The sequence below is a fragment of the Anolis carolinensis genome, unplaced genomic scaffold (assembly GCF_035594765.1).
Source record: "Anolis carolinensis isolate JA03-04 unplaced genomic scaffold, rAnoCar3.1.pri scaffold_8, whole genome shotgun sequence".
Lineage (NCBI taxonomy): Eukaryota > Metazoa > Chordata > Lepidosauria > Squamata > Dactyloidae > Anolis > Anolis carolinensis.
Window position 1 is genome coordinate 18,116,867 of NW_026943819.1, and position 22,581 is coordinate 18,139,447.

Sequence of the window (22,581 nt, forward strand, 5' to 3'; positions counted from 1 at the left end):
GGGGTTGTGCTGCCAAGTTTAGTGTTTCTGGGATGTATAGTTTTGTTGTTTTGTCCTAGGCCGAAATTTCATTACCCTTTTATATATAGAGATTTGAACATATTTTCTTTGTACAAAAATGGATTTTCCCAGCTAGGAAACATATGCCAGATACTCTTCTGGTTGTAATGTAGAATATTTGGAGTGACTGGGTTTTGCTGAGTGTATCACACAGATATTGATCAGCACAGCTGGCTGCATGCTCTGCTTCTCCTTGAATCTTGGCTATGCCATGGGTAAAGTCATAGTGAGCATCTGGACACCAAGATATGCTACTACGTCAATGCTGCTCAACCAGGAGAAAGGCTGTATGGAAGAGAACTCTTCATTTCCTTCTTGCATACAGTCTGGATCAAAAGCATGTAAAGTTTTGTAAAAGAACACAGTGGGGTTCAGAACAGGCCTATGCAAGAAGATACAGCATCCTTCTTTCTCCTTCTTTCCCCCACTCTTTCCTCTCACCTCCAGCAGAAAAGGGAACACTTGGGAGAGAAAGCAAAGCCCTAAGAAGACAGCTGGCGAGGGAGTTTCCGGCAGATGTTCTCCTTTATGGACAATGATGAACCAGTAATTAGAGCAAAAAAGAGTTTGCATTTGACAACTCCGACGTTAGTTATACTGACAGCCCTGTGATGGATAATTCTAGGAGCACGCAGCCACTGCTGCAAGGAACGTAGCCGTTTCAGCTGACTGCCTTCTCACATCTATTTGGAAGAAAGTGAGCTCATTTTCTATTAGTTATGAGAAGCAACCCAAGAGCACTTCAAGAGCAACTATCCTATGCCCAAGTCCTGTTAAGTATGGCAAGCATGGGGGCCATCCTTTTTCAAAAATATGTATAGACCCAGAATGCCTTCTAAATGTCTCCTTGCTCAAATGTTTCTCAAACAGAAGTATTGTATTACTCAGCTCTTGTTTCTGACAGTAAAACCAATGTGCTCAGGCCATTATCATCATTTTTAAAAGCTCAGTTTTGCCAAAAGTGCTTTTGCAAGAAAGGAAATGGTTAACTGAAAAACTTCATGCATCCATTTGATTTATTGTAAAAAAACAGACAATACCTTTTGGCAAATTCTCCAAGTGGGCATACACAGAAGCCCACCACCCTTTTTTTGGATAAAATTAAGGATTACTTGAGTTCTGAAGGAAGAAATAATTTCTTAAAAGTAGGGATGGATGGAAATATGCATTCTTATTAAAGCCACTCCTTCCTTCCTTCCTTTCAACCTGCAAGAGACAAACCCCCTTCCCAGCTACATATTTCTTATAGATTGTGCATAAGGACTGGGCTGTGGCGCAGGCTGGAAAGCAAGCCAGCTGCAACAAATCAACAAATCACTCTGACCAGGAGGTCATGAGTTCAAGGCCAGCCCAATGCCTGCGTCTTGTCTCTGTCTCTGTTCTATGTTATGGCATTGAATGTTTGCCTTTATGTGTTCAATGTGATCCGCCCTGAGTCCCCTTCGGGGTGAGAAGGGCGGAATATAAATGCTGTAAATAAATAAATAATAAATAAATAAGTAATTACCATATATACTTGAGTATAAGCAGAGTTTTCAGCCCTTTTATGGCTGAAAAAGCCCCCCTCGGCTTATACTCGAGTGGGGGTCCTGGCCAGCTTATATTTGGGTCGGCTTATACTCGACTATATAGGTCAATGATGGGCAACCTTTTGCGCATGGTGTGTCAAAATTCACCAAAAAAACTAGCATGACTTGGGGGGTGTGTCACTTCGAGAGAAAAAAAACATAATTTCACAATCTATATAGTTTAAATAACAAGATATCTAATTGTCATATATAACTGTATTTAATAAATCAAAAACTATTTACTACAATTATTTCCATGTACAACAATCGATGGTACCTCTTGCAGTTTACACGCTGATTTCTCTCTATTGTAGTTTCAATGTAGTTATGAATAATGAATAATATAATAATAATATTATAGTAATAATATAATAATATACTACAATTATATATATATATATATATATATATATATATATATATATATATATAAATGTAATATGCATAATTCCCATGGAGTAAACAACAAAACCACTGGACCAAATCACACCAAATTTGGCCACAAAAGACATTAGTCATCCAATCAATCTTCATGCGGCAGCGTGTCAGCAAAAATGGCTGGGCGTGTCAGTGCTGACACGCGTGTCATAGGTTGGCCATCACTGATATAGGTAATCAGAGTTGGACAGTCTTATCTTATTAAAGTCTTATTATTATCTTAAATTACAAACTTTTGTAAATATTCAAAAACATTTAACCTACGGATGCCTCAATTAATGTAATTTTATTGATATCTATTTTTATTTTTAAAATTTACCAGTAGCTGCTGCATTTCCTACCCTCATCTTATACTTGAGTTTTTTTCTGGTAAAATTAAGTGCCTCCTCTTATATTTTGGTTGGCATATATTCGAGTATATACGGTACCATCCCTGCATTAAACCCATTCTTCTGCACAACTACTAAAGAGATAGGCATCAAGTCCTTTATTCTACTTGGCAACCCTAGCAGTGAGATACGTGCCCATGAAAAAAGAGAACAAGGAAAGGGTGAGAAAACATGCCATTCTGGGATTTTCTTCCTAAGTAAAGGAAAAAGCCTCCCACCCAGTCATACCCTTGAAACATTTGGCTCAGATTATTATAAATGGCACTGACTGGCATGAGCTCTTCCAGGTCTCATGAGGGGCTAGAAAGGACTCAATCCCAGTTTGATATCCTAATGCTTGGGACTGATTATGGGATGGTGGTTGTGGTGCAAAGTTAGTGCTTTTCCATTGTGATATCTGTTATCATAGTACACTGGCATTCCCTTTTCCCAGCTCTCAAACACAGAGTTTGTTGTGACAGTCTCTCTGTCACTTCCCTCAGGAACTTGTCATCACGCTGTCCCAAATATCCCGCCAACTTCATTATCTCTTCCCTTTGGCTTGAGGCCATTACTCCTTGTTCTATGATCTTCACAGATTGTGGACAATTTCTTGCTTTCATTTATATTGTTGCCTTGCAGGTATTTATAGATTGCAATTCTCTTGCCCAGGGCTGTTTCCGGACCAGATAAATGTCTGTCTCTTAGCACTTCCTAAGATGACTTACCTTATAATCCTTATGTCATTTTTATTTTCCAGTGTGGTTGCTAGTCTCGCTTCCTCCCCACCAGTCTCCTTAAACAGAACAATTTTTCAGGTGTGGAAGTTGTAAGATTGTACAGAGCCCTCCTATAAATCAGTTCTTGAGCAAACAGTTCCCAATCAGAAGACATCAGAAAGAAAGGGATGGAAGTAATAGTAGTAGTAGTAGTAGTAGTAGGAGGAGGAGGAGGAGGAGGAAAAAACCCATAGAGAAGGGTAGCGGCAGTATGGCCAAGGTCACGGTTGATTCAGGATATTTTTCCGTATGTGGGAGAAGATAAGAACATGATTCTCTCCCTGCCACATGCAGAGGACATCTGGATTGGCAACAGAAATGCATCCCGCAGTTGTGCTACAATAAGCAGCAGAAATGTTTTGGGTTCTAATTTTTCACCGCAGGATCCATTCTGCATCACATCAGGTTTAGAAATGAAAAATAAAGAGGCTGGGGAAGGGAAGCTGTGACTTACCCAGAGGACTGTAGCAATGGAGAAAAATCAATTAGTTCTTGGGTTATTTCCCCTCAAGGTTTGGATATTTTGAGTCTCTGCGTATGTGATTTTGCAGACTGCAAAAAACAACCTAGGACAGTGATGGCCAACTTATGACACGCGTGTCAGCACTGACACGCCTAGCCATTTTTGCTGACACGCTGCCGCATGCAGATTGATTGGATGACTATATTTTGTGGCCAAATTTGGTGTGATTTGGTCCAGTGGTTTTGTTGTTTACTCCATGGGAATTATGCACATTACATTTATATATCTATATATATATAAGAGTGATGGCATCAGGGCAGAGGACAAAACAACAAAACTACAGGCCCCCAACCTCGAAATTTGACAACACAACCCATCATTCACGGCTCTAGGTTGATACAGCAAAAAGAAAAGAAAAATAAAGTCCTAATTACAGGGAGAGGAATAATAGTTGGATAAAAATTGCTGCCAGTTAAAAGGCTAAGCTCCGCCCACTTGGTCTCCTAGCAACCTACTCAGCCCAGGGGACAGGCACAGTTAGGCCTCACTTAGGCCTCTTCCACAGATTATCAGATTTTAACTGGATTATATGGCAGTGTAGACACAAGGCCCTTCCACACAGCTATATAACCCATTTAGAATCTTATATTATCTGCTTTGAAATGGATTATTATCTATGTATATTATTATCTATTGTATTGTTTTAATTGTGTTATGATATGTTGTTTTTATATTTTATTATATTGTATTGCTCTGGGCATGGCCCCATGTAAGCCGCCCCGAGTCCCCCTTGGGGAGATGGTGGCGGGGTATAAATAAAGTTTTATTATTATTATTATTATTATTATTATTATTATTATTATTATTATCTTGACTCCACACTGCCATATAATCCACTTCAGTGTGCATACTAAACATAAAGACAACCATACAACAGACATTCAATACCACTACTACCTCAACAATTTCTCACCAACACCACCAGACAACGCCACAGCAATGCGTGGCCGGGCACAGCTAGTGTGTGTGTGTGTGTGTGTGTGTGTGTGTATGTATGTATGTGTGTGTGTGTGTGTGTGTGTGTATGTGTGTGTGTGTGTGTGTGTGTGTGTGTATATATATATATATATATATATATATATATATATATTTTCTATTATTATTCTATTATTATTGTAGTATATTAGCATATTATTACTATTATATTATTATATTATTTATTATTCATGCCTACATTGAAACTAGAATAGAGAGAAATCAGGGTGGAAACTGCACGAGGTACCATAGATTGTTGTACATGGAAATAATGGTAGTAAATGATTTTTGATTTATTAAATACAGTTATATATTACAATTATATATTTTTTGTTATTTAAACTATAAATATTGCGAAATTATGGTTGTTTTTTTCTCAAAGTGGCACACCACCCAAGTCATGCTAGGTTTTTTTGGGGGGGGGAATTTTGACACACCAAGCGCAAAAGGTTGCCCATCATTGACCTAGGAGGTATAGGGTTCATGGGCTCCATTTTGCACAATGCAAAGTAATGGCCATCTCCATCTCTCCAAGGACAGTAGGACACTTGATGGGACAGCTCCACAGCTTTAAAAGTTTGAGAACACCTTTACTAGATTATAAGGTGCAGGGCATACTACAGGCTTGTGGGTGCATACTGCATATACACTGTTCTGACACACAAATCCACATTTGATCGGATTTTTGAAATCAATTTTCATCTCTTGCAGTTCACAGAGATCTTCTCTCATGATGTTATAGCAAGGGGCTTGCAGATAAGGGGCTTGGTGAAAGTTTCTTTATCAGGAGCAGACAAACGTATGGAGTTGTCTCGCCCGACTCGCTTCCTTCGTTGTCACACTGTTTGAGCCTTTCACCCACTGGATGTCTGGGAGTTTAACTTAGCAGAGGGGAAAAACCCAAACCATTTCACACCCTTCAGCATCTGCCTTCCAAGATGGAAATAGGTGTTTTCACAGTCTTCAAATCTCCCATGTTCTCAAGATTGCTTCATGAGTTCGTATTCTCGTGACTGCAGAGATGGCTATAAATATATATCCCTCTCTAATCACAACAAAATCTGGCAGTTCTCTGTTCATACTGTCAACCGGTAGACAACTTTCTCAACAGAAGCGGGACCAGAGAGTAAGCGCAATGGATGAAAGCGTGACCAGAGTGAAAAAGGAACAAAGTGATGATTCAAACTTGCTAACTCTGTGCTTTCCCATAAAAGTATATCAGTTGCAGAATTTTACTTTTCCTTCTTCCAGATTATCCCTCTTTTTGGAGAAACTATTTGCAGACTCCCCCACTGTCCTGATTTTGGAGGGATGGTTCTGCATAATCTTTGGACATCCTACTTTTCCAGGTGCTTTTGAAATGTCCCACTTTCTATCTCTTTCCCCCCTTTATTTTTGATTACAGTAGAGTCTCACTTATCCAACATAAACGGGCCGGCAGAATGTTGGATAAGCGAATATGTTGGATAATAAGGAGAGATTAAGAAAAAGCCTATTAAACATCAAAATAGGTTATGATTTTCCAAATTAAGCACCAAAACATCATGGTATACAACAAATTTGACAGAAAAAGTAGTTCAATACGCAGTAATGTTATGTGTAATTACTGTATTTACAAAATTAGCACCAAAATATCACATTATATTGAAAACATTGACTACAAAAATGTGTTGGATAATCCAGAACGTTGGATAAGTGAGTGTTGGATCAGTGAGACTCTACTGTACTTCAGTTGCTGCAAACTGAGGCTGGATCTACACTGCCATATACTGGAGTTTCAGAATGCAGTCTGAAACTGCATTTTATGTAGAATTAATGCCGCTTTACACCACTTTAATTGCCATGGTTCAATGTGAAAGTGTTGGAGTTGGAGTTTTACAAGATCTTTAGCCTTTTCTCCCAAAGACAGCTGGTGTCTCACCAAACTACAAATCCCAGGATGCCATAGCATTGCGCCATGACAATTAAAGCGATGTCAAACTGCATTAACTCTACAGCATCCCCAGAATCAATCAGATATGTTGTTAATTTTTTGGGGATAGACCCTGTTACAGTTTTCACACAGCAGAGGTAAAGTTGGTAGTTACTCATGACAAGGACATTTTTAGAGTATTATTATTATTATTATTATTATTATTATTATTATTATTATTATTATTATTATTATTTACAGTATTTATATTCCGCCCTTCTCACCCCGAAAGGGACTCAGGGCGGATCACATTATATACATATAGGGCAAACATTCAATGCCCATATACACATAGAACCGAGACAGAGACAGACGCAGAGGCAATTTAACCTTCTCCTGAGGGGATGTTCGATTCTGGCTGCTTCATCATCCACTGTGACAGCACTTCCTCATTCCAACGTCGTAAATTAGTTAAATTTATTATTATTATTATTTTATTATGACACAGCAAACAAGATAGATATGCTGGATTTCGTATCACAAAATCACAAGTCGAACACTTCCCAAGTGTCTAGGACTATGTGATGTATTTTCGGATGATGCGCGCAGATCCCAGCAGGGTGGCCTTTTGCAGTTGGCAGATTGTGATTTTGTCAATGTCTATTGTTTCCAAATGCCGACTGAGATCTTTTGGCACGGCACCCAATGTGCCCATCACCACCGGGACCACCTGTACTGGTTTCTGCCAGAGTCTTTGAAGTTCAATCTTGAGGTCCTGATAGCGGCTGAGTTTTTCCTGTTGTTTTTCGTCAATGCGACTGTCCCCTGGGATGGCGACATCAATGATCCAAACCTTTTTGTTTTCCACAACTGTGATGTCTGGTGTGTTGTGTTCCAGAACTTTGTCAGTCTGGATTCGGAAGTCCCACAGTATCTTTGCGTGCTCATTTTCCAATACTTTTGCAGGTTTGTGATCCCACCAGTTCTTTGCTGCTGGGAGGTGGTACTTGAGGCATAAGTTCCAATGAATCATTTGGGCCACATAGTTGTGCCTCTGTTTGTAGTCTGTCTGTGCAATTTTCTTACAGCAGCTGAGGATATGATCAATGGTTTCGTCGGTTTCCTTGCACAGTCTGCATTTTGGGTAATCAGCTGATTTTTCAATCTTGGCCTTAATTGCATTTGTTCTGATGGCTTGCTCCTGGGCTGCAAGGATCAGGCCTTCTGTCTCCTTCTTCAGGGTCCCATTTGTGAGCCATAGCCAGGTCCTCTCCTTATCAGCTTTTCCTTCAATTTTGTTAAAGAACTTTCCATGCAATGTTTTGTTGTGTCGGAATGGTTAAGCCCCCCCCACCATGTCAAGGTGGCACCTGCGGGGGGGGGGGATTATTATTATTATTATTATTATTATTATCATATTACTTTTTCTCTAAAAGAGACTCAAAGGGATAGTACTCTGGTTGTTACCCATCCTCCCCATTAAAGTCAGCCTAGTCCTCTGTTCAATGTCCATTAGACAGCAAGTGAAGATGACAGTGTTCTACTGAACTTCTAAGATATAATAACATCACGCTCAGTTTTTAATATTAGTCCCTGCTTTACATATTCAGTTTCACGTAACTAACCATTTCATTTTTGTCATTCATACATTTGAATATCCATTCTGTTGAAAGTGTGGTGATCCAGAAAAATACTCAGATTAAAATGCAAATCAACATGGCTTCAATATTTTGGGATGGTTCTCTCCATTTCAAGCCAGTTTCCCATGTTTGAAAATATGCATTGCTTTCTTCTCTCCACCCAACATGCCTTGTGTACAAGCACTCTGTGGTTTGAATTTCATTTCTCTTACTTTTCTTATGCATATCTCCAACCTCCATTAGTCTTTTTTTTACTTTTTATTTTATTTTATTTCATTTGCATGATATCCCCAAAGCATCGCATGAATATGTCCCAACTCAGTATCTTCTGCTAATGTAATTGGCATGCACGAGGGAGGGGGAAAAAAGCATTTCTGTCAGGGAAGATGTTTTCAGTTTCAAGCTCCAGAGGAGATTTTGGCATGGAAAGAATGATTTTCAAACACCTTGGTCGCTCCTTTAAAAAAATTAAAAACTTATGCATGGAAGTGGATTCCTAAAAACAGCAACAACAGCCAATTTCTCCTTAATAAAACATTATTTAAAATGCTGTGTTGCTTTCTAACCTGGAAGTGTACATTGAGGCTGAGGAAGGGATTATAGTAGGAGACATATGCTTTTGCTTAAGGAACCCACGGCTGCAAGATGTGATTTAACTCTCATGTAATAGGATCGGGCTTTAGGACTTCTGATTTTATCTAACACCTACAGATGGAGAAATCTGGAGAACTCAGAAAGCTTGCTTACTATTCTGGAACTTTTCTTGGCCCAAAGAAAGCTTTTGCCTGACTATAGATTTGGGGTTTCCAGTGTGTGTGTGTACACATGACACACAGAGAGGCATATTGTGAATTTAATTCAATGATTTCTAGCATTATGAGAGACAGAGAGAAGGACGGAGGAAGAGAGAACAAATCACAGACTCCGAAGAGTCTGTGATCCAGCCCTCTGCCAAGCAAATACACACAATCAAAGCATCCCTGACAGATGACCATCCAGCCTCCCAGAGAAGGAGACTCCATCACATTCTGAAGCTGTGTATTCCACTGTTGAATGTCTCATACCATCAGGAAGTTTGTCTTAATGTTTAGGTGGAATATTTTTTCCTGCAGTTTCCTCCATTGTGTCCTAGCCTCCAGAGCAACAGAACAATCTGGCCCCCTTCTCAATGTGACAGCTTTTCCAAATACCTAAACATTGTTATTACCGTGTTTCCCCAAAAATAAGACAGTGTCTTATATTAATTTTGGCTCCCAAAGATGTGCTAGGTCTTATTTTCAGGGGATGTCTTATTTTTCCATGAAGAAGAATTCACATTTATTGTTGAACGAAAAAAAAGAACATTTATTATATACTGTAAAGTAGTTGTCATCACAAACCAGCATAACCAGCCAAACTGTGAATCCTATCAAGAATTTCTTGTTCCTACCATTATTTCCATGAACAACTGGTATGTACATTTACCAATCCTGCATGCTATGGTGTTCTGTTTGGCGGGTGCTGGGCATGCTTCCAAACAAAAACTTTGCTAGGTCTTACTTTCAGGGTAGGCCTTATATTTAGCATTTAAGCACAACTTCTACTAGGTCTTATTTTTCGAGGATGTCTTATTTTCAGGGAAACAAGGGATGTCCCCGCTTAGCCTTTTTTTCCTCCAAGCTAAACATACCCAGTTTTCCAAGCCATTCTACATAGAGTTTGGTTTTCAAACCTTTGGTCATTTTGAGTTACCCTTCTCTGGAAGAATTGCATATCTTCAGCAATATTGGATATAAAGCAGTACTACAGTGTTTGCTATTGTATATGGAAATACACTTGGGGTCTCGCCCAAGACAGAGTTTATGTGTGGACATTCACATAATGGGGATATGTTTGGCAATAGCCTCAGTTGGGGTCTCCAGAGTGAAAACTTGAGAGGGCTTCTGTATCTTCAGTGGTGGTGTAGAAGAAGGGATATTAATTTTATTTATTTATTTACAGCATTTATATTCCGCCCTTCTCACCCCGAAGGGGATTCAGGGCGGATCACATTACACATATAGGCAAACATTCAATGCCTTTTAACATAGAACAAAGACTGACAAACATAGGCTCCGAGCGGGCCTCGAACTCATGACCTCCTGGTCAGAGTGATTCATTGCAGTGATTCATTGCAGCTGCTCTCCAGCCTGCACCACAGCCCAGATGTTACTTGCTATGTGGCTAGATGACAAGCAGCATCCACAGAAATTGCGCCTTTTCTGCAACCTGAACAGAAGAGTCCTTTCCAGTTTTCAATTTGGCAACTTTAGAATCAAATCTGTACAATGAGAACGAACTGTAGCTGTAGCTTGAATATTTATCCTCATTATATAAAATAAACCACATCTTCCAAGAACAGATTTTGAATGAGGAATTGAGTTTTGACTAATTATCCTGTTCACTAAGCCCTGTTGCCTCCTCCAAGGGATGATCTCCTATGAACCCATAGATGCTCTTTACTCTGACAGCATCTCTTTAGATAAGCCTTAGTCTGCCTGGCTCTGAACCTCTTTGTTTGTATGAGAGCTTTTAAAATATTTCATTGTCAACATCTATTATTTACGACCCCAGGTTTTCTGTTTTGCATTGTTTTACACAGGTATGCTTATTATTGTCAGCTTGTTGGCTCACAGTCAGTGAACTCGGCAGCTCCGCATACGTGTTTTTAGTATTTCACAAGTCTGAATAAACCCTTGCTGTTCAAATAAAAGATTGAGATTCCAACCTGGCAGGTCCAAGAGTCATGATAAACCCAGCACTTAAAGCAATATTTTTGCTTGATTTGAGAGAAGCCTTGCTGAAGCATCTTGCAACTTTGTCTCCTTTGTCGGAAACCTTGATGGTCTGTGATTCCATCAGGTAACAGTAAACCCTTTCCTCTTTAATCCTTTATATGTCAGGACAAATCATTATATCACTTTTCTTGCTGTTGCTATTGAAAATGAACAAAATATGAACCAATGGATTCAAATTGCAAGAAACATTAGGAAGAATGTTTCTACTGTAAAAGGTGTACACCAGTGGAAAAAATGCCCTGGAGGCTGGTAGACTCTCTTTTTTTGGAGGTCTTTCAAAAGAGGTTAGAGGGGTCTCTTTCAGGACTGCTTTTGTTTTATATTGTTGCATGATTGTGGCTTGGACTACATGGTCCTTGTGGCCCTGCCAAACTCTTAAGGGTCTATTATTATTCCTCTGCAGTATTGGAACACCCCAAAGCAGGGGTCCTCAAACTTTTAAAGTGGAGGGCCGGTTCATGGTCCCTCAGACTGTTGAGGGGCCGAATTATCATTTGAAAAAAAAATGAACAAATCCCTATGCAAACTGCACATGTCTTATTTGTAGTGCAACCCCCCCCCCCAACAACATTTATGTATTTATTTACTACATTTATACCCCACCCTCTCTCACCCCGAAGGGGACTCTGAGCGGCTTACAAGTTTTATGTACATACAATATATTATATCATTAGCATAGCACAATATTAGCATTACATATTACTATATTGAACTATACTAATATACTATAATACTATTAGTAATACAGTAGAGTCCCACTTATCCAACACTCGCTTATCCAACGTTCTGGATTATCCAACGCATTTTTGTAGTCAATGTTTTCAATATAACGTGATATTTTGGTGCTAATTTTGTAAATACAGTAATTACAACATAACATTACTGCGTATTGAACTACTTCTTCTGTCAAATTTGTTGTATAACATGATGTTTTGGTGCTTAATTTGTAAAATCATAATCTAATTTGATGTTTAATAGGCTTTTTCTTAATCTCTCCTTATTATCCAACATATTTGCTTATCCAACGTTCTGCCGGCCCGTTTATGTTGGATAAGTGAGACTCTACTGTATTGCCTTTAATATATAATATATAATTAATATTATTATATTGTATTAGTATTATATTGTATTACATTATAATATTAGTATCCATATTATATGTACATACAATATATTATATCATTAGCATAGCACAATATTAGCATTATCTATATATATAAAAGGGTAATGGAATTTCGTCCTAGGACAAAACAACAAAACTGCACATCCCAGAAACACTAAACTTGGCAGCACAACCACTCATCCATGCCTCTACGTTCATACAACAAAAAGAAAAGAAAAATAAAGTCCTAATTAGAGGGAGATGAATAATTGTTTTTATTCCAATTGCTGCCAGTTAGAAGGCTAAGTTCCACCCACTTGGTCTCCTAGCAACCCACTCAGCCCAGGGGACAGGCAGAGTTAGGCCTCACTTAAGCCTCTTCCACACTGCCTAGAAAATACAGATTATCTTATTTTAACTGGATTATACGGCAGTGTAGACTCAAGGCTCTTCCACGCAGCTATATAACCCATTTATAATGGACTTAATGTCAGGGGAAAAGCTTTACCCTTTACCTTAACTACCACCAATTCCTCAATACTTTATTTCCCATACCACCATACTTTGCCACAGCAAAGCGTGGCCGGGCACAGCTAGTATATTACTATATTGTACTATACCAATATACTATAATACTATTAGTAATATTACCTTTAATATATAATTACTATTATTATATTGTATTATTATTAGTATTATATTGTACTACATTATATTAGTCTCAATATTATATGCATACACAATATATCATATTATTACCATAGTACAATATTAGTAAATGAAAGAACAATACAATATTTAAAAATAAAAACAATTTTAAACCAACATACAGTAAACCTATCAGGATTTCCATGAGAAGTGTGGGACTGCTTCTGGCGAATGAGATAGTCAAGTTAAGTAGAATTATTGTTGTTGTTGTTGTTGTTGTGTGCCTTCAAGTCATTTCAGACTTTGGGCGAGCCTAAGTCTAAAAGTGAGGGCAGGGGGCAGGGAAATGACCTTGGGGGGCTGCATCCGGCCCCCGGGCCTTAGTTTGGGGACCCCTGTCCCAAAGCAATTATGCGAGGGCTTGCTCAACCCCCCTGTGCAAAAATAATATATGTGCAGGAAACACATGTATAGAAAACAAGGACTTCTGCACACAAAGAAGTGCTTTTCTCACCAGAATAATTCCTATGTAGAACTACAGAACACCAAGTAACAGGAGAAAATTGTACAAAATTCTTGCTCGTATTATATTCTTTCCAATAAGGGTCTCAAAACATTTGGGAAACCCATGTTTTCATGTGTGAAAATGAAAAACTGCAAATAGTCTTTCCTTCCCTACTTTCCTCTCATGCAAACTGAAATTAGCTCATACTATGATTACACTAGCTGTGGCTAATTCACCATTGACTGGCGATGAGCCTCTCTGTATTTCACTAGTCTGGTCCACAGAGAGAAGATAAAATAAAAAACTTATGTTTCATTATATATTATTTTTGTTGTACCTTTTATTTATTTATTTATTTACAGTATTTATATTCCGCCCTTCTTTCTCACCCCGAAGGGGACTCAGGGCGGATCACATTACACATATAGGCAAACATTCAATGCCTTTTTAACATAGAACAAAGACAAACAAACATAGGCTCCGAGCGGGCCTCGAACTCATGACCTCCTGGTCAGAGTGATTCATTGCAGTTAATTGCAGCTGGCTTGCTCTCCCGCCTGCGCCACAGCCCGGGCCCAAGTTGTTAAACCAAGTATATGCCTGTGATTACTTCAGTATTGTAAGAGTGGATTATTGCTTTGTTGACATTTTCTTTACATGACTCTCAAGATAGATAGTCAACCAGTAGGGCTAGTCAAAGCCCTAACCAGTTGTTTGAACATGTGAGAGATTTTGCTCTGGGGGCATAGCCTTTGAAAACCAAGGGTCACTTTCATGATGACAGAAGAAAACTCTCTGGAAGTCCCTACCCTATGGCAAGAGGAGGGTTTGGTTTGATCATGGGTCTTTAACAGCCTCCAACATGATTGGGTTGTAAAGCTGAAGTGTTATTGTACTTATCTCATAATCTTCAACTGTCCCAATTTGACATGGACAGTGGTGATTCATTCTCAGTCATCCCATTGTTTTGGTTGCTCTTATTTTTTAAAAAAACCCTTGTTTCTCTCTCCTCCTTCCATTTTCCCATTTACTGGTACAGTAGAGTTTCACTTATCCAACATAAATGGGCCAGCAGAATGTTGGATAAGTGAATATGTTGGATAATAAGGAGGCATTAAGGAAAAGCCTATTAAACATCAAATTAGGTTATGATTTTACAAATGAAGCACCAAAACATCATGTTAGACAACAAATTTGGCAGAAAAAGTAGTTCAATACGCAGTAATGTTATGTAGTAATTACTATATTTATGAATTTAGCACCAAAATATCACGATATATTGAAAACATTGACTACAAAAATGCGTTGGATAATCCAGATAATCTGTTTACGTTGGATAAGCGAGACTCTACTGTAATCTTATTTCACTAATCTCAAAATGCAATGGGAGCCTGTACTCCATTCACTTATCAGCGACAAGAGAAGAGGAAGGTTCAGTTTTGCCCTTCCCAGTTGCTTGGGAAAAAGCAAACTGCAACAACCTCTCCTAGCTTATGCAATCTTCATGAATAATTATGACAAACTTGGCTCTGATTTAGCTCATTTGTCCCTGGACCTATTAATGAAATGGTGCAGTGTATGCCAGCATCAAAGGTTATGAGACTCAGGATATCATATTGTATTTTTCTCCATTTCTGAAACTTCTTAAAAATGCAATTTTGAATGGGTTCTATTACATGATGTTTGCCCCGTTCCATCAGCAATCTGTTTGACTCTGCCTGGAAAACGTCACAGAAATGGAGGAATTGCACACAGGATTCTAATCGTGGTTTTTTTTTTTAAATTTATTTTAATTCAGAGGCACTGTTTTTATGTGTGATTGGAAAATCAGTATGCATCCCGTCAGCTAAAACCTTGCGAGAATGGTAGTTCAAGACTTCCTGGCTACATCATTGTACAATATTAGAAAATAAAAAAGTGACAAAGGGCGGTATTCGAACAGACTGGGAGGAGCCAGCTTTCCATGGTGTGATGAGTCAAAGCACAGTATTTTCTAACCATAAGAATAGGGTGTGATGGAATCAGTATGCATCTTGTCTGAATACAGTATGCATCCAGTTCTAAAAAAAATAATACAGGATACATACTGATATATAACCCAATGTGATAAGGTTCATAATCTTCTTCAGTATCACAAGTTCTTCTCACCATTAATTCAAACTTTGTGATCTTTGTTGCCAAATCAAGTCTTTTCCCCATATTATTTTAATATTTAATATAGCAATTCTTACACTTTATTTAATATAGCAATTATTACACTTTGTTGCTCCAATCTTGGCCATCCTGGCTGGACCTTTGGGGAATGGAAATCCAAAAATACGCGGCAGACCGAAGGTTGAGAATCACGGGAGTAAGGTATGATCCACCAATTTAAACACTTTTCAGTTTTATTGATTTCACTGAGAGAGATAAGTACATGCTTAATCTCTCCAGCTGAAATCAATGAGCTTTAAAAATGCTTAACTTCACCTGGATGGCATCCATAATCTTTAAACGTTTAATCTGTGCTTTTTTAGTCAAGTTTTCAGCCTGAGTTTTAAATCCCTCAAGGTCTCTTAAATCTTATTGAATTGTGTTTATTTGTTAAGAATTTTGGCGCTACATATTTCTTTTGAAAATGGCTGCTATTCTGATTTGATTTTATCTGTTGAGGAAACGTACACTTGAGTTATATTAGTCGCAGTTTGCTGTTGTCTCACTCCTAATGTCTATTCAGCCTCTTTATGCCAATATCATTCTCTCATAAACAAATTGTAAAGGGCCGGGCTGTGGCGCAGCTGGCTAGTAACCAGCTGCAATAAATCACTACTGACCATGAGTTTGAAGCCCGGGTCGGGTTAAGCCCCCGACCATTAAATAGCCCGGCTTGCTGTTGACCTATGTAGCCCTGAAAGACAGTTGCATCTGTCAGTTAGGGAAATTTAGGTACGCTTTATGCGGGAGGCTAATTTAACTAATTTACAACATCAAAAACTGCCAGCAAAACACGAGGAATGGAATGAGGAAGTACAGCCACTACTGGACAGTGAAGCAACAGCTCCCCCTGTGGCCGGAATCGTGAAGCTGGAAAAAAAATGTTAAATGCCTCTGTGTCTGTCTATATATGTTGTTTGTCTGTTGTCATTGAATGTTTGCCATATATGTATTGTAATTCGCCCTGAGTCCCCTTCGGGGTGAGAAGGGCGGAATATAAATACTGTAAATAAACTGTAAATAAATAATAATGGAGTCAAAGCTTGCAGGAGTGAAGTACAGCTGGCTCTCCAAATTCATGGGAGTTAGGGGTACAGAAACCTCATGAAAGTGGGAAAAAACATGAATCTCTCTGGGTGCAGAGCAGGGCTTCCTAATGGAACAATTAAGTGGACGAGGTCACTGTTTCTCCGTCTCTCCCGAAGCCTTGCCTTCCCCATCTCAAGTTCTGTCTTTGTGTCTCAATATAAGTATAACCCTCATCCTTTTAGATCCAACTTGCAACAATCTTCTCCTCATGCAGAAGGCCTCTGACACCCCATTCTCCCTACTCTGTCTCTTGTTCTTGGATACATCAAATACAGGGAAATAGGCCATATAAAAAAGAAGCCCAGCTATTAATTTTGATCCCTTTGCATGGACTTCTACTTAGCCACTCATTTCCTCTCCTCCACCATCACTCTATGTCTGATTTAAACCTTCACTGATCTTTTGAGCCTCATCATGTTTCTTTATCTTTTGGAAGCTCATCTTGGATACGTTTAAGCCAAAGTTTGGGAAAGCTTTATATATATTTTCCAAAAAAAGTCAAAGTAATGTTGTCTTTCACAGAATTATTTTTTCTCTGCAGTCCAAATCTGACATTTTTCTTGTGCAAACTGAATCATTGGGACATCTCTCTTCTTCTCTAGATACTCCTCCCTTGTGCAAATGAGGTCTAATTGGAACGTTCTTTGTAATTACTCCTTGCAGAGCGGTTCATTCCATCAACTGCTACTTGGCAATTACATCAATTGTATTGATTTCAGTTTCCAGTTGTCAATAAAGCAATGGGGATAAATGCAAATACAACCCAGGGTCATCTTCTTGATTGCTTTGCATGACGTTGACAGGGCCTAGGGCCCTTTTACTATTTTCTGGCTCTTTTGCTTTTAAAAGCATTTCATGCTAGCTAGACTTGAAAATGACCTGTCTATGCACCATTTAGGAATCCGGTTTCAGGAGAATCCTATACGAAATGGAATTAATGTGTGGACAGGTCTCAAAGTCAGGAAATACGAAATATTGTAAAGGATCTGCTAACCTCACAGCAAATGGTTTTTATTGCCTCATGATTCTATGAGTTCAGAATTAGCTTGATCTACAGGATCCAAATACACGCTTGAAATTGTATTTTAGACTGTCAATCAGGGCACAGGAAATAATTATGGTAGCTTTTGAAACTCACTAATTTTCTTCAGGAGCCCCGGTGGCGAAGTGTGTTAAAGCACTGAGCTGCTGAACTTGCAGACTGAAAGGTCCCAGGTTCAAATCCCAGGAGCAGAATGAGCACCCGCTGTTAGCCCCAGTTCCTGCCAAGCTAGCAGTTCGAAAACATGCCAATGTGAGTAGATCAATAGGTACTGCTCCGGCGGGAAGGTAACGGCGCTCCATGCAGTCATGCCAGCCACATGACCTTGGAGGTGTCTACGGACAACGCCAGCTCTTCAGCTTAGAAATGGAAATGAGCACCAACCCCCAGAGTCAGACACGACTGGACTTAACGTCAGGGGAAATCCTTTACCTTTACCTAATTTTCTTCAACAGGTGAAGTTGGTACAGTTCATACAAGTGGAAAAATGACATTGTTCACTGCCCATTGAGATCAGGCAAGCTCTTTAAAAAAGACTTAAAAACATGGCTCTTCCGCTGTGCTTTTGGTGAGTAATTACTGCTATATATCTCTTTGTTACTCCCTTCCAACATCTATCCCCTAGACTGCTCCACCTTCATATGTCCCTGTCCCCTGTGGTGTACTCCTTTGTCTCTCTCACTCCGAGTTTTTATCTCTGTGTTCATGCGCCCTTGTTTTTATTGGTTCTTTGATTTCTTGATGTAATGTATATTATTATTTATTGTATTGTTTTAATTGTGTTATGATATGTTGTTTTTATTTTATTATTTTGTACTGCTCTGGGCATGGCCCCATGTTAGCCGCCCCGAGTCCCCGTTGGGGAGATGGTGGCGGGGTATAAATAAAGTTTTATTATTATTATTATTATTATTATTGTTATAATCACCGGGTACAAGTCTGCATGTTGTTTGTTTCCATGTTGTAAAGGGAACATGAAGCAGACAAGATATTAAACTTTGCCTCTTCCCCCAAGAAGAGAAATACAAAAGTGATAGTAACAAAGAGTGCAAAATAAGGCCATAAAGTTGTGGTTCTCCACTGCTGCTGTAATGTTTTTATGATAGACAGAGCTGGTCTTACCAAGTTCATACACTCATTGCCAATGTTCCACCATTTGCGAAGAGAAACTAGTGTTTTGGAATACTGTGTTGTCTTATTTTTCTATCTGCAGGTGACTCTAATAGTCCGGAGTTAATGCAATTAAAACCTTCCATGGCCAGGAAACAGACTGGTCAAGGTTAGTCTAGAGCAGGCATGGGCAACTATGGCCCTCCAGGTGTTTTGGACTTCAACTCCCACAATTACTAACAGTCTCAGGCCCTTTCCTTTTCCACTTAAGTGGCTGATGGGAGAAAGGCCTGAAGCTGTTAGGAATTGTGGGAATTGAAGTCCAACACACCTGGAGGGCCGAAATTTCCCCATGCCTGCTGTAGAGCATTGCATCTTAAAGCTAAACGGGGTCCCCTTAGTTCAATGTTGGGGTTGCAAAAATTTGGCAACAGTAAAAGGTTTCTGAATGCCACCCATTTACCCCAATCTATTAGCAACAACATGCAGTGTTTAGACTCTGCAAAAATGCTTCAGCTAAAATTAAAATAAGCCTGTTTACCAAGCCTTGCAAATGCTGATTTATTATAAGCAAATGTTTGCTTTTTATGCCTATTTTTATACCTACATATCTGCGGTCACATACACATTTGCTAGTGTGAAAAGTTTAAGATGCCCTAGTCTAGAGTTCACGTGTTCCGTCCCCCAGGACGATGGTTTGCCTTACCTATTGGTCGTTTGTTTGTTTTCCCTCCTTTGCATTTTGTTTCAGCCTCTGGCTGCAAAGCCCAGGAAAAGTGGCTTGGAATCTGCAAGAGCTGGCTGCAGTTTTCTTTGCAGTGATTGGTCAAAGAGTGCAACATCTTAGGACCGCCCTTTTTACCAGGGTCTAGTCTCCATTTTAGAGCTTCATTCTGGCTATAGTCTTCCAACGTGCTGGAGCTGTGCAAAGCTAACTGGGACAAATCATCCTCAAAACCAGGCCAATCTAAGCCTATCCAAATTAGATAAGTATTGAATTATATTGATCTGGAATAGGAATTCTAGTTAGAGGAGCAGGGTTATTCCATCGCTTCTAGAACTAATCTTTGCTGTAAAGATAGGGAAGGAAAGAGTTTCTCCTTCTAATATAGACAGCGTGATTAGGGTATAGTGGTTTTATAATCACCTTTGCCTTCTGGAACCAGGGATAATTCTGCAACTAAAACCTATGGAAATTTGTTTCATTTTCTGCAACTTTAAGATCTGTGCCAGGTTTACAACCTTGTATGAATAAACATCCTTTTTTGAAGTTATCCAGACTCAGTCGTTCAATATCTATAGGACAGCTTATAGGGATTTGCAGTTCGCCCGGATAAAGGACAGCACGTTTCAGTTTTATAGTTTTTTATTGTCCGGCGGACGGCACAGTTTTGAGGACGATCAGCGGTTTTTCCGCTTCAGCTAGCTTGCACGGCCATAGAGACTTTGATTTTGTTGGTCTGTTGCAGTGAAAGCTTGCTGCCAGGCCGAAAGGCAAGTGAGAGAGTGGGGATCCATTCCTTCAGCCTCTGCAGTATCCTGCTCTTCAGCTCGCGTGTGTGCGCGTAGCCCTGCGGCTGTTTCGGCAATTGCACGGCTGTGCAAAACCCAGCAGTAGGTCCTGGAGGTGGTGAGTCCAGAAGCACTCGGCCGGGACAGTCGCCTGGCGGTGGTGACCTGCCTCTTCGTCCTGCGGTGGTGACCTGCCTCTTCGTCCTGCGGTGGTGACCTGCCTCATCGCCTGGCGGTGGTGACCTGCCTCATCGTCCTGCGGTGGTGACCTGCCTCATCGCCTGGCGGTGGTGACCTGCCTCATCGTCCTGCGGTGGTGACCTGCCTCATCGTCCTGCGGTGGTGACCTGCCTCATCGTCCTGCGGTGGTGACCTGCTTCATCGTCCTGCGGTGGTGACCTGTTTCATCGACCTGCGGTGGTGACCTCCCTTCACAGCGGGGAGGAGGCGTCTTTTCTCTCCTCCTTTCCAAAGCCAGCCTCGGTGCTCCTTCGGCGGCAGGCCTCGAGCCGCAGAGCACGAGGTGCTTGAAAATTTGGCGAAGTCGCCATTTTGGCAGTTTACGTCACTCGGGCAAGGGAGGTATCAAGTGGCAAGTTGCTGTCAGTTGGCATTTTGCAGCTTGCCCACTAAAATCTGGCGCCAAAGGTCACAATCTTTGTAAAGTATAGTTACTTAGTGATATATATTGCTATGGTTAAGTGTTGTGCATTGTATTATATATTGCATTTGCTTTTATTGTAAATTTACTTGCTGGTATGTTGTATTTGCTTTTGTTGTAAATTTACTTGCTATTAAGAATACATAATGTCTATGCAATTTCAAGATGATACAGATGGTATACCTCCTTCTGAGGCTGAAAGTAGGAATGAAAGGCCCCAAAGGATAAAGCACCCTTCAGCCAAGATGCTAGCCCATCTAATAGATGAAAAGGAGCTCCTCCATGTGAGGTTAGGTTCGGCATGGGAGCGAATTGTAACATTGATGGACAGAATTGAGAGCTTGGGTATTACAAGGGTGCCATCCATATTACAGACCGACCTTGAAGAGACCTTCGGTCTCTGGAGGGGTTTGGTGTCTAAGATAGTCCAGGTCCTCGAGCGCATTAACGCCAAGGATTCAGAGTTAGAAATAGTGAGTGTCTTAGCTGACACTAATGAGAAAGAAAATAAGGTGAGGGCAATTCTAGATGCCTTGGAATTTAGTTCTCCACCTGTTAATCTAAGGTCTGAGCCAAAAGGAAAGCAGTCTTCCTTATGCAGCCATGAGACCAATCTTTTAAAATCACCTGCTGTGGCACTTAGTCTTAAGTCCAACCGCTCTAGCCAGGTATCTAAACTAAGGGAGTGTGCATCATCTAAACATAGCCACTCTAGCAAGTCTTCTGCTGCTGGGAGTGCCATCTCTTCCCTAGCTGCCTTGCACATTAAGGAGGCTGCACGTCTGGAGCTAAAGAGCAAGGTAGCGGGGGCGGAGGCTGATGCTAAGGCAGCCGATCTCACCCTTCCCTTTAAAGAAGAAGAGCAACGACTGCAAAGCAAAATGCAAATAGAACAGGCCCAAAGGCAATGTGAAATAGAAATGCTTAGATTAAAGATGGATGCCGCAGCCAAAAGGGTAAGGGCTGAGACTTTGGCCAAAGCCCTAATTGAGCCACTCACAGAAGAAAATGTAAGCCAGTTACCAATACAGGATCCTTCTGCCAAAGTGTTTGCGCACCTTGGCAGCATGAACAGCCAGTTTTCGGATGAGGAACAGGGAGACTTCTCTCCTTACCCAGAGCAGGGCCCCAAAGTCACCTTTGAGTTTCCTGCAGAGCAGAGCGTCATAGCGGGGAGCTCACCCTTGCTCGAGCTACCTGTGCCTCCTGCTAAAACCCTAGGTCAGTCAATCAGGGCCTCAAGGCCGAGTGCTAGTTGGCCCCTACAGACAGCTGCACAGGGAACCATCGATTCGTCAGTGGTCGATGTCATCCCTCCAAGAGGCCAAAGGTTGACGCAAGGTACACGGTGGGAGTCCACTCCTCAATTATTCCCTTCGACGCCAGAGTCCCAGCTTGTCTCCATCATCAGAAGCCCCAGAAGAGATCTTAAGGACAAGGGTGTCGAAAAGTTTTCGGACAAGCCTGAGGAATTTCTTCTCTGGAAGGCCACCTTCCAGAGAGCAATCAGAGACTTAAAGTTATTGCCGGAGGAAGAACTGACTCTTCTGGCTGCATGGTTGGGCCCAGCCTCATCCTCACAAGTTAAGAAGATCTACGCAGCCCACGTAGCCGATCCCGACAAAGCCCTGGAAAAGGCC

General features: G+C 40.4%; 1 protein-coding gene and 1 long non-coding RNA gene across 6 annotated transcripts in view; one reads left to right on the forward strand and one right to left on the reverse strand.

Moving 5' to 3' along the window:
• The window catches only part of kirrel3 (kirre like nephrin family adhesion molecule 3), a 960,216-nt gene that overhangs the window by 117,485 nt on the left and 820,150 nt on the right, over positions 1-22,581 (reverse strand). The window lies entirely within an intron of this gene.
• The window catches only part of LOC134293413 (uncharacterized), a 119,343-nt gene that overhangs the window by 36,523 nt on the left and 60,239 nt on the right, over positions 1-22,581 (forward strand). For both annotated transcript variants that reach the window (XR_010000382.1, XR_010000383.1), the window contains exon 3: positions 18,114-18,226. This is a non-coding gene — a long non-coding RNA (uncharacterized LOC134293413). The remainder of the gene's footprint in view (positions 1-18,113; positions 18,227-22,581) is intronic.